The following is a 10,485-nucleotide window of genomic DNA, read 5'->3' on the forward strand; positions in this document are numbered from 1 at the left end:
AAAGAAGACATACAGATGGACAAGAAGCACATGAAAAGTTGCTCAACATCACTAATTATTAGAGAAATGCAATTCAAAACTGCAATGAGGTATCACCTCACACCAGTTAGAATGGGCATCATCAGAACATCTACAAACAACAAATGCTGGAGAGGGTGTGGAGAAAAGGGAACCTTCTTGCACTATTGGTAGGAATGTAAATTGATACAGCCACTGTGGAGAACAGTATGGAGATTCCTTAAAAAACTAAAAATAAAATTACCATATGATCCAGCAATCCAACTACTGGGCATATACCCAGAGAAAACCATGATTCAAAAAGACACATGCACCCCAATGTTCATTGCAGCACTAATTACAATAGCCAGGTCATGGAAGCCACCTAAATGCCCATCGACAGATGAATGGATAAAGAAGATATGGTACATATATACAATGGAATATTACTCAGCCATAAAAAGGAATGAAATTGGGTCATTTGTAGAGACATGGTTGGATCTAGAGACTGTCATACAGGTGAAGTAAGTCAGAAAGAGAAAAACAAATATCGTATATTAACGCATGTATGTGGAACCTAGAAAAATGGTACAGATAAACCAGTTTGCAGGGCAGAAATTGAGACACAGATGTAGAGAACAAACGTATGTACACCAAGCGGGGAAAGTGGCGGGGGGTGGGGGTGGTGGTGGGATGAACTGGGCGATTGGGATTGACATGTACACACTGATGTGTATAAAATGGATGACTAATAAGAACCTGCTGTATAAAAAAATAAACAAAATTAAAAAAAAGACAATTAAAAAAATTAAAGTTTCATGCTGCGTAATTGTAGTTATTAAATATGAAATCACTTGGTATATTGGCCTCTTCTCTCAAATCTCAAAATTACCTGTGACCTCAAAATGGCTGGACAAAAATAGCCACCACAACGTACCCATCTGCCTAGAGCTCCCGTGGCTTCCCCTGAGGACCTCAGTGCTACCTGCCATCCGCTCAGTCTTCTGAGCTGAGGAGGCACCCTCCCTCTCAGCCCAATAGAACTTGACTTGCTGGCCTACTCCCCAGTCTGGGGTTTGAGGGAGGTGCCTGGCGTTGCCTCAAGGAATCATTGATTAGCCCCCAGTCAAATGGTTACACAGAGGAAGAAAGTATTTTGATGAGTTGGACCAACCTCCTGTGTGGAGTTCATCCAAGATGGTATGATTCTGGGGTCTGCACCTCGCTCCCGTCAACCCCAGGGCCCATCCTCAGGCAGACATCTCCATGCAGTGGGATGCCCAGCCTGAGAAATGCCAGACGGTAGAAACTGGAAAATTTTTGTGAGGCTGCTGGGAGCTTTCACCCTTGTTGGCAAACCTCCTCCTTATGGGTCTCTGTGGGTCTTGGCCCTGGAGGAGCAAAAAGCATGTCACGTATTTGTAACCAATTGTAAAATAATTGTAAAATAAAATCAATAAGACACAATCAAAGGTTATGTATTAAAGCTGCTGCTAAACGCAGCTCAATGAAGAATACCTCTGCTTGTAAGTTCTCCGTAAAATGGCAAAGTTAATTAAAGGTTCTTAGTGATGCTGTGCCCTTCCGTCTCCCCTAGCCCCACATCCATGACAAAGAAGCTCCGATACCAGCTTACCCTGTCCTGCTCTGCCAAACTGCAGCAAATCTGCAATGGCTCCAAGAATGCTTATCACCATATTCCAACTCAATTCCCAGGTCCCTGGGTCCTCACATTCCCCAGGATGGCCTACACAAAAGGGAACCTCATTTCCTGGATGTGGAAAATGTGCAGCCTGAAAATCTCCTCCCTTTACCCTTGAGTGTGACATTTGGATGAAAACGACCTGGCATTTGGTCTTGCCTGACCAGCCTCGGTGGAAGCTGACTCCAGGTGCATGTCGACTTTGATAACCTTCCGAGGTTCCCGAGGACTTCCTGTATTCAGTTCCAGTTCACTCAAAGCACTGTCCCCAGAGTCCCCTTCCCAAGCCTGCTCCTTCCTGCACTTCATTTAGGGTCCTCTCCTGGATCCTTGCTCTGTCTGGCTCCACCCACGAGACTCATGGCCCCTTTGAGATTTGGTGGACATTGGAATGGTTTTGAAAGATATGATTTAGTGTTTTATAGGTTTATTTTTACATACGTTATTTCCTCGTCTAAAGGCAAATAGAAAGAAGGCAAAAGGAAAACTACAGGTAGGAAAGTAAGGCAGGGAGAGATGAAGCTAGTACAAAAAATGCACATCCAAATGCTCTGGAAAGTTGCTTTTGGAGGTGGGGACAGGGCAAGCTCAGAATGAGCTGCCTAGCATTTTTCCCAGATGATGTCACAAGAAATTTTGATTTTAGCCACTGATAATGAAGATGATTTGGGGGCCATGTTTGGATTGTTGCCCCAGACCCTCACAGTCTTGTGAGTCTGAGCTGTATGAACAGCTGTGCCTCCTTACATCTGGAAAGAATCATGCCACCACAAAGCTTCTCTGTCTCCCGCACGTCCTGTATCTCCCCTCTTTGGACTTTTTCATTGGCCATTGCCTCTTAGAATGTTCTGCCTTCTCCTGTCTACCTGTGGAAGTCAACCTGTTTTTTAGGTCTGCCATCACTTCTTCACCTTCCCAGGTGTCCAGATGGAGTTAAACTCTGCCTTTCCCAGGTTTGCACCTCTCTTAAAGCACTGATCCCAGCCTGTGCTAGTCACCTTGGTATTTGTCACTGGCTGGCTGTAGATCTTTGAGAGGGCAGGGACCCAGGGGATTTTCTTCCTGAGGCTACATCTGAGCTGGTGCTTTCCCTTAGGTATAGAATCAGTCAGAATCTTCAAATTGAAAAGCTCCAGGGATTTGATGACCTCTAGCACAAACAGTCCCTGAAAATGGGGTAGTCCTGGTCCCTTGGTAGAAAGGAGGGGATTAACAGTCTCTGGATTACTAAGGCCTCATGGACTCAGGGCCTTCCCCAGTGTCCTCAGTTCTTCTGCTGGGCCACCTGTGCCTTCCTAGAACCCCCTGATTCCATGAGCTGGCCTGGCCTATGGGTCCCTCCTTCTGGTCTTCAGTCCCTGTGACCAAGTAGCCAGCCAGCTAGAGCCCTGGGGCATAAGCATCTGAAGTCAGCCTGCTTGCCTGCCCCCATCACAGCCTGCCCCAGGCCCTGCCCTCAGGCACACCTAGCTCACCTGGTCCAAGAAAGAACTACTTATCATTCCCTTCCTTTTCTGCTTCTCATCCTACCCACCCAGCTGCCTTGGGCAGAGCCCTAGGGTCATGTTAGAGTACTCCTTGTTCCTCACGGTCCATCCCGTTAATCACTAAACCCTGCCCTCCAAACCAGGGTGTTTTTTTCTGGATCAAAAAGTCAGATCAGGTTATCACTCCCCTGTTTAAAACCATTCAATGGTTACTCATTGCTCTCAGGATACCAGCTAAAATTCTTAACAGGATTTAAAAACATTTCACCTGGCCCTTTTGAAATAAGAGGATTTATAATCTTTTCAAAACCAACAAGAATCCTGACACAACCTTAATTTTCCAGCTGTCAAAACTATTTAAGATCTATGAGGTCTGCATTAAGTTTAACTCATCTGGCTTGAATGGGTGTGAATTCCAAGGGAATTGTTTTTCCTGCCCCCTTCTCTGCTCTGCCTGTGACACTCTCCTTAGGTGACTGCTGGTGATAAGGTTCATTAAGGCAGTCAGGGTGGAGAGGACTGTGGAAGGGGCTGGAGGTGGAGTCTTGTAAATGAGATTCCTAGTAATACCAAAGAATGGCCCACCCCTCCCTCTAAAATTCCTACTCTATATCAACACTATGCAACTGTCAAAATTCCTTTTAATGGCAAAAGATTTGGAAGGAATTTAAATACTCAACAATAGGGGAATGGTATGTAAACTATGGTTGGAATAATATGCTGCCATTTAAAAGGAAGGTTTTGGGCCATTTCCCTGGTGGCAGTGGTTAAGAATCCGCCTGCCAATGCAGGGGACATGGGTTCAAGCCCTGGTCCGGGAAGATCCCACATGCTGCGGAGCAACTAAGCCCGTGCGCCACAACTACTGAGCCTGCGCTCTAGAGCCCGCGAGCCACAGCTACTGAGCCCACCTGCCACAACTACTGAAGCCCTCGTGCCTAGAGCCCGTGCTCGGCAACTAGAGAAGCCACCGCAATGAGAAGCCCGCGCACCGCAATGAAGAGTAGCCCCCACTCGCCGCGAGTAGCAACGAAGACCCAACGCAGCCAAAAATAAATAAATAAATAAAATTAAAAAAAAATAATAAAATTTAAAAAATCAAAGGAAGGTTTTGAAGGCTTTGCAACATGAAGAAGCATATATGATGTCACATTAAGTGGAATGTAGATCACAGTCTGAGACAAGAGAGGTGGTGTAGGGATGGGAGATGGTGACAAAAACATGGATTTTTTAGCTGGATATATAGACTGGCCATTCAATCGCCCCTACTCTCCCCACTCACAAGCTGTGTGATCATCTGCAAGTTAACTTCTCTGGGCTTTGGTTTCTTCTTTTTTAGAAATGTAGATAGTAACACAAGCTAGACTGTCTTGAGTGTTAGATAAGATAATGCATATAAAATTGCCAGGCAGAAATCAAAACAGGAGCTCAGTAAATATTAGTTCCCCTTCTCTAAGTTGTGTGTGTGTATATTTTTTGTGTGTGTGTGTGTGTGTGTATATTTTTAATTTTGTAAAAAGACTTGAAAATAATTAACAAAATTAAAGACTTTTATTTTCTGAACCATTTCAGTTATCTGTTGCTGTGTGACAAAGCAGCCTACAACCTAGTGGCTTAAAACAACAACCTTATTGAAACCGTGCACCTCAGATTGGGACTTGAACCCACGTGCCGGGACTCGAACCCAGCCAAAACCCTTATTGGGACTTGAACCCAAGCGGCTGGGACTCGAACCCAGCCAAAACCCAGTCTTACAACTGAGCTCACACACCTGGTTTCAGGACTTAATGAAGCTCAGGTTCTTGGTGTCTCCTCACAGAAATAATTCAGTGAGAGACAAAGTGATAGATAAGAAGTGGATTTATTTAGAGAGAAACAATCCACAGACAGAGTGTGGGCCATCTCAGAAGGTGAGAAAGGCACCAGGGTATGGGGTTGTCAGTTTTTATAGGGGTGGGTAATTTCCTAGGCTAAAGAGTGGGAGGAGTATTCCAGCTATTTCAGGAAGGGACTGGGATTTCCAGGAATTGGGCCACCACCCACTTTTTGATCCTTATGGTCGGTCTTGGAACTGTCATGGTGCCTGTGGATGTGTCATTTAGCTTGCTGTGTTACAGTGAACATATACTGAAGCTCAAGGTCTGGTGGAAGTCGACTTGTCCACCATCTTGGACCCATTTGGTTCTAATCAGTTTATGTCATGGCCTCGGGCTATGTCATTCTTTCAAAGGTTGTGCCCTGCCCCCTTCCCTCCTGTTTCACTATTATCATATCACACAATTGTCACAAAAGTCAGGAATTTGTGCAAATCTCACAGGCAGTTCTTCTGCTTCACATGGCATTAACTGAGGCCACTCCATGGTATTTATCTGGTGACTGGGCTGGTCAGGAGGGTTAAGACAGCTTCCTCATTCACAGGTTAACGCCTTGGTGAAGATGACTTGGCAGGCTGGGCTCAGCCGGACTATTGGCCAGGACAGAAGTGATCACAGGAGAACTTATAATATGCAAATGTGTGAAGTTGTGAAAGTCCAGAGCAAGTACAGGCAGACCTGGGAGATATTGTGGGTTCAGTCCAGACCACTGCAGTAAAGCAAATACTGCAGTCAAGTGAGTCACATGAATTTTTTTGGTTTTCCAGTGCATATAAAATTTATGTTTACACTATACTGTAATCTATTAAGTGTGCAATGGCTTTATGTCTTTACTGTTGAAAAGTGCTAACCATCATCTGACAACGCATGGTTGCCATAAACCTTTGATTTGTAAAAATCACAATACTTGTAAAGCACAATAAATGAGGTATGCCCATACTTCAAAATAACATGGTACTTTGGAGCCTCAAATGAAAGAAAGCTTATATCTGTGTGAGAGATTCTGAAAAGGCCCTCACATGGACCTTTGAGGGTGTGGGAGAGTTCCCAGGCCCAGTTGGGATGGAAGGCATCTTAGAGGAAATAAAAAAGCACCAGCAAATGTGTGAATGTGGGAAGGTAAGGGACCTGTTTGGGCATGAAGGAGTATATAGATTCGGCATGAGGTATAGTCACAGGGGTAAGTCTCAGTAAGCTGTGCTGTGAAGGATCTTTGAATGCCAGGGTGAGATTAGATCTGTTTCACTTGATAGGCAGAGGGGAAGTCTCACCTGGCCTGAGTGAAAAAGATTCCCACAGGGGTCAGGCAGGGATGATAAGTGAGTCAAATAGTCTGGGTATAAAAATAATCAACTTGGAGGCAGCCACTACTCAACTTTGTCATAGTTACCATTCAGGGATATGAAGCCACTTGGCCAGAACCTTTGATTTTCTGAAAGAAGTTAAAAAAAAAATCCAGATTCTTAGGGAAAACTTTTCACTTAAAAAAAAAATGTATATATATATATATATATATACATATATATATATATATATATATATGTATATATATATATATATATATATATATATATATATATATATATATATATATATATATATATTAGGCTGTGCCGGGTCTTAGTTGCAGAATGTGGGATCTTCATTGCAGCATGCAGAATCTTTATTTGAGGCATGCAGGATCTTTAGTTGCAGCATGCGGGATCTTTTAGTTGTGGCGTATGGGCTTCTTAGTTGTGGCATGTGGACTTAGTTGTGGCATGCAAACTCTTTAGTTGTGGCATGCATGTGGGATCTAGTTCCCCGACCAGGGATCGAACCCAGGTCCCCTGCATTGGGATCACGGAGTCTTACCCACTGGACCACCAGCAAAGTCCCAAAACTTCTCACTTTTAAAATGTTTACCACTACAATACGTAAAAACTATGGGCCAGATGAGGCCTGTGGGTGTCTGCTCTCCTTGGATATTTGTAGGGCTGAATTGTGTTTGGAAGGGTGGCTGGGGCAGAGGGGGTGGAGGGAAGACCAGGGGACGGCACGGCCAGAGGACTTAGCTACTTTTGTTTTCTTTCTATCCTGCCGAAGAAATCCGAGGGAATTCATCTCCAGAGTTTTTGCATGTGTTTTTGGTTTTGTTTTTTGGAATCCTCTCTACCCTAGGGCTGGTTTGCCAGGGAATTTTGGATTGGGCCTGGCAGCTGGTTCTCACTTTTCAGGCCTTCTCACTAAAAAGTCATATATTCCATCCTCTTTCAGTGGTTTGTTGCTTTGTCCCGGGGTGAGGCCTCATATAAGCATTTGTGTGTGTGTGTGTGTGTGTGTGTGTGTGTGTGTGTGTGTGTGTGTAAGAGTTCTTCCTTCTGAAGAATTCAGAATTAACAGATTAGCAGATCTTCTGCACTGGGCTTTCTGAACCTGGCAGGAGCTGACCTTTATGGAAACAGAACCCTTTGCCCGCTGTAGACTTGAGGGAGGCCACTGACTGAACTCATAATCTTGGCTGATTACCTTGCATCCAGAGGTTATCAGCAAACCTTCGTAGAGGAAAATGTTCTGCTCTATTATGTCTATACGTTGGGATGACATAACATAGTGGAAGAAATATTAGAAGCAGCAGAGCTAGGTGAGAATGTTTTATTTGCTGGGTGACCTTGGTCCAGTCACCTCCCCTCTCTGCGTCTCAGTTCCCTCATCTATAATGTTATAACCACAAGTGTTCACCTCCTCGTGTATTGTGAGGATTCAGTGAGACTATGGATGCAGAAGTGCCTGACACCCAGCTATGCTGAATCAGAGGAATAAATGAAGGTATCAGAGCTAAGGAGATGTGGATTTAAATATTGACTCCACTACTTTTCTTATGATAAGACATCTGTGTTCACTACAAAGCAATCATCACCAAAAGTCTGGTTACCATCCATCACTATACGATTGACCCTCCCTCACCTATTTCACCCACCCCCCCCAAACACCTTCCCCTCTGGTAACCACTAATTTGTTCTCTGAGTCTGTGAGTCTGTTTTTGTTTTGTTTTGTTTGTTTGTTTAGATTCCACATATGAGTGATATCATATGGTTTTTGTTTTTCACTTTCTATCTTATTTCACTTGACTCTACAACTAAAATAACAGCTACCATGAGTTCAGTAATTACTATATACCACGCTCTGTGCATCTTTTAAAATCCTTACAACAACTCTATATGGATGGAGGTATGATTGTTGTTATCCTCATTTTACAAATGAGGAAACTGAGGCACAGAAGGATTAAGTAACTTACCCAAGACCTCCCAGCTAAGTGGTGAAACCAGGCTATCTGATTGCAGAGCCTATACTTTCTTTCCAGCTATGTGAGTTAGGAGAAGCCCTGTAATCTTTCTGCTCCTCAGTTTCTGATGTATAAAGTTGGGAAATCTTTGGGAGGATTAGAAATAATGTATATAAAATGACTATCATGGCAAGTGCCTGGCATTTCATGGATATTAACTTTTTACTAACTGCTCAGTGTTATGGGTTGAAGTGTATTCCTCCAGAAGATGTTGAAGTCCTAGTACCTGGTTCCTATGAATATGACCTTATTTGGAAATAAGGTTTTTGGAGATGATGAAGTTAAAAGGAGGTAATTAGGATGAGAAATTTGGACACAGAGACAGACACAAAGGGAGAGTGCCATCTGAACTTGAAGGCAGAGATAGGGGTGATGCATCAACAAGCCAAGCAATGCCAACGATTGCCAGCAAACCACCAGAAGCTAGGGTAGAGGATTGGAACAGATTCACCCTCACAGCTCTCAGAAGGAACCAGCCCTGCTGACACCTTAATTCGGACATCTAGCCTCCAGGACTATGAGAGAATACCTTTCTGTTGTTTTCAGCCACCCAGCTCGTGGCACTTTGCTATGGCAGCCCCAGGGATCTAATAGGTCAGTGAATGGTACTTGTGCCTTCATTTACTCTGCAATGCGTCTCTGGGTCTCTGGGTACACACAGTAGCCCTGCAGCCTAACTGTACACAGAGTCAGTCTAACATATTAGGAGGTGGACCAAGGTCAGCTTTTTGAGATCCCACCTGCCTTTTGTGCCTCCCTGGATTAAGTTCCAACCACGGTACTCTTATGCTATCCCAGGCAGGGCAGAACGTATTCAATAAACTCATTCAGAAGAAGGTGCTGGTGGATAATTTGTGCCTCCCAAATGAATTAATCACACTTGAAAGGCGAAATCTCAGATACCTCGGTGCCTGGTTGGAAGAGATTCTAGGTTAAGACCCCTCAGGCCCCCAGAGAATATCTGCATGTCTGACAGGCCATGCACCCCGTGCACTGCTCTCTGCACGCAGATATCCATGGTGCCAGAGATCAAGGGATACTTTCTAGCAGAGAAGGTGATTTAAGCAGCCCAGGTAAGCACCTCAGGCCTTCAGGGAAATCAGGACAGCCTCAGAGAGCATTCAGAAATGGAGAGGCAGGAGGACTTTGTGAGCCCAAGAGATTCATTGTTAAAACTTGGAAAACAATTAAGAGTTGGAAAGAACTGAAGCAGCAGCAACCAGGGGCCCTGCCAGGCACTGTTCTTCAGGAACTCTAGAAGCAGAATTCCCTCAGGTTGATTTTCAGGAAAGGAAAAGAAATCCCCAAACAGAAAGACCATCACAGCTGTTTAAAACAGGGGGAGATCAATATCTGTTAGCCACCCCTGTTCCTGTTATCTATTAGGGGGTAACAGACCACCCGCATAAGTTAGCTATTGCTGTTTAAAAAACTACCCCACATTGAGCAGCTTAAAATAATCAATATTTATTATCTCACAGTCTCTGGGGGTCACCTTACCTGGGTGGCTCTGGATCAGGGTCTTTCATGAGGTTGCAGTTGAGCTGTTGGCTGGGGCTGCAGTTGGCCCAAGGCTTGACTGGGGCTGGTAGAGTTGCTCCTGAGATGCCTCCCTCATGTGGCTGTTGGTAGGAGGCCTTGGTTTCTTGCTCCCTGTTGTCCAGAAGTCTCACTTCCTCACCACATAGGCATAGGGTGACCAATCATCCTCGTTTGCCCAGGACTAAGGGCGTTCTCAGGATGTGAGAATTTCAGTCTAAAACTTCAGTCCTGGGCAACCTGGGGACAAGTTGGTCATCCTATGTGGACCTCTCTCCCAGGGGCTGCTCAGAACATGAAGGGTGACTTGAGAGAGTGGTCAAGACAGGAGCCGCAAGGTCTTTTATCATCTAATCTTGGAAGTGACCTACCGTGTACATCACTTCTGGTCTATTCTATTGGTCACACAGACGAGCCCTGGTACAGTGTGCAAAGTGACTGTACAAGGTGTAAATATCAAGAGGTGGGGATCAGTGGAGCCATCTTGGAGGACCCCAAACTCATTGGTTTAAAGCAACCACCATGTTAGTATCTCTCATGAGTCTGTGGGTTAACAGGGCT

The sequence above is a fragment of the Balaenoptera borealis genome (assembly GCF_965194805.1).
Source record: "Balaenoptera borealis genome assembly, chromosome: 5".
NCBI lineage: Eukaryota > Metazoa > Chordata > Mammalia > Artiodactyla > Balaenopteridae > Balaenoptera > Balaenoptera borealis.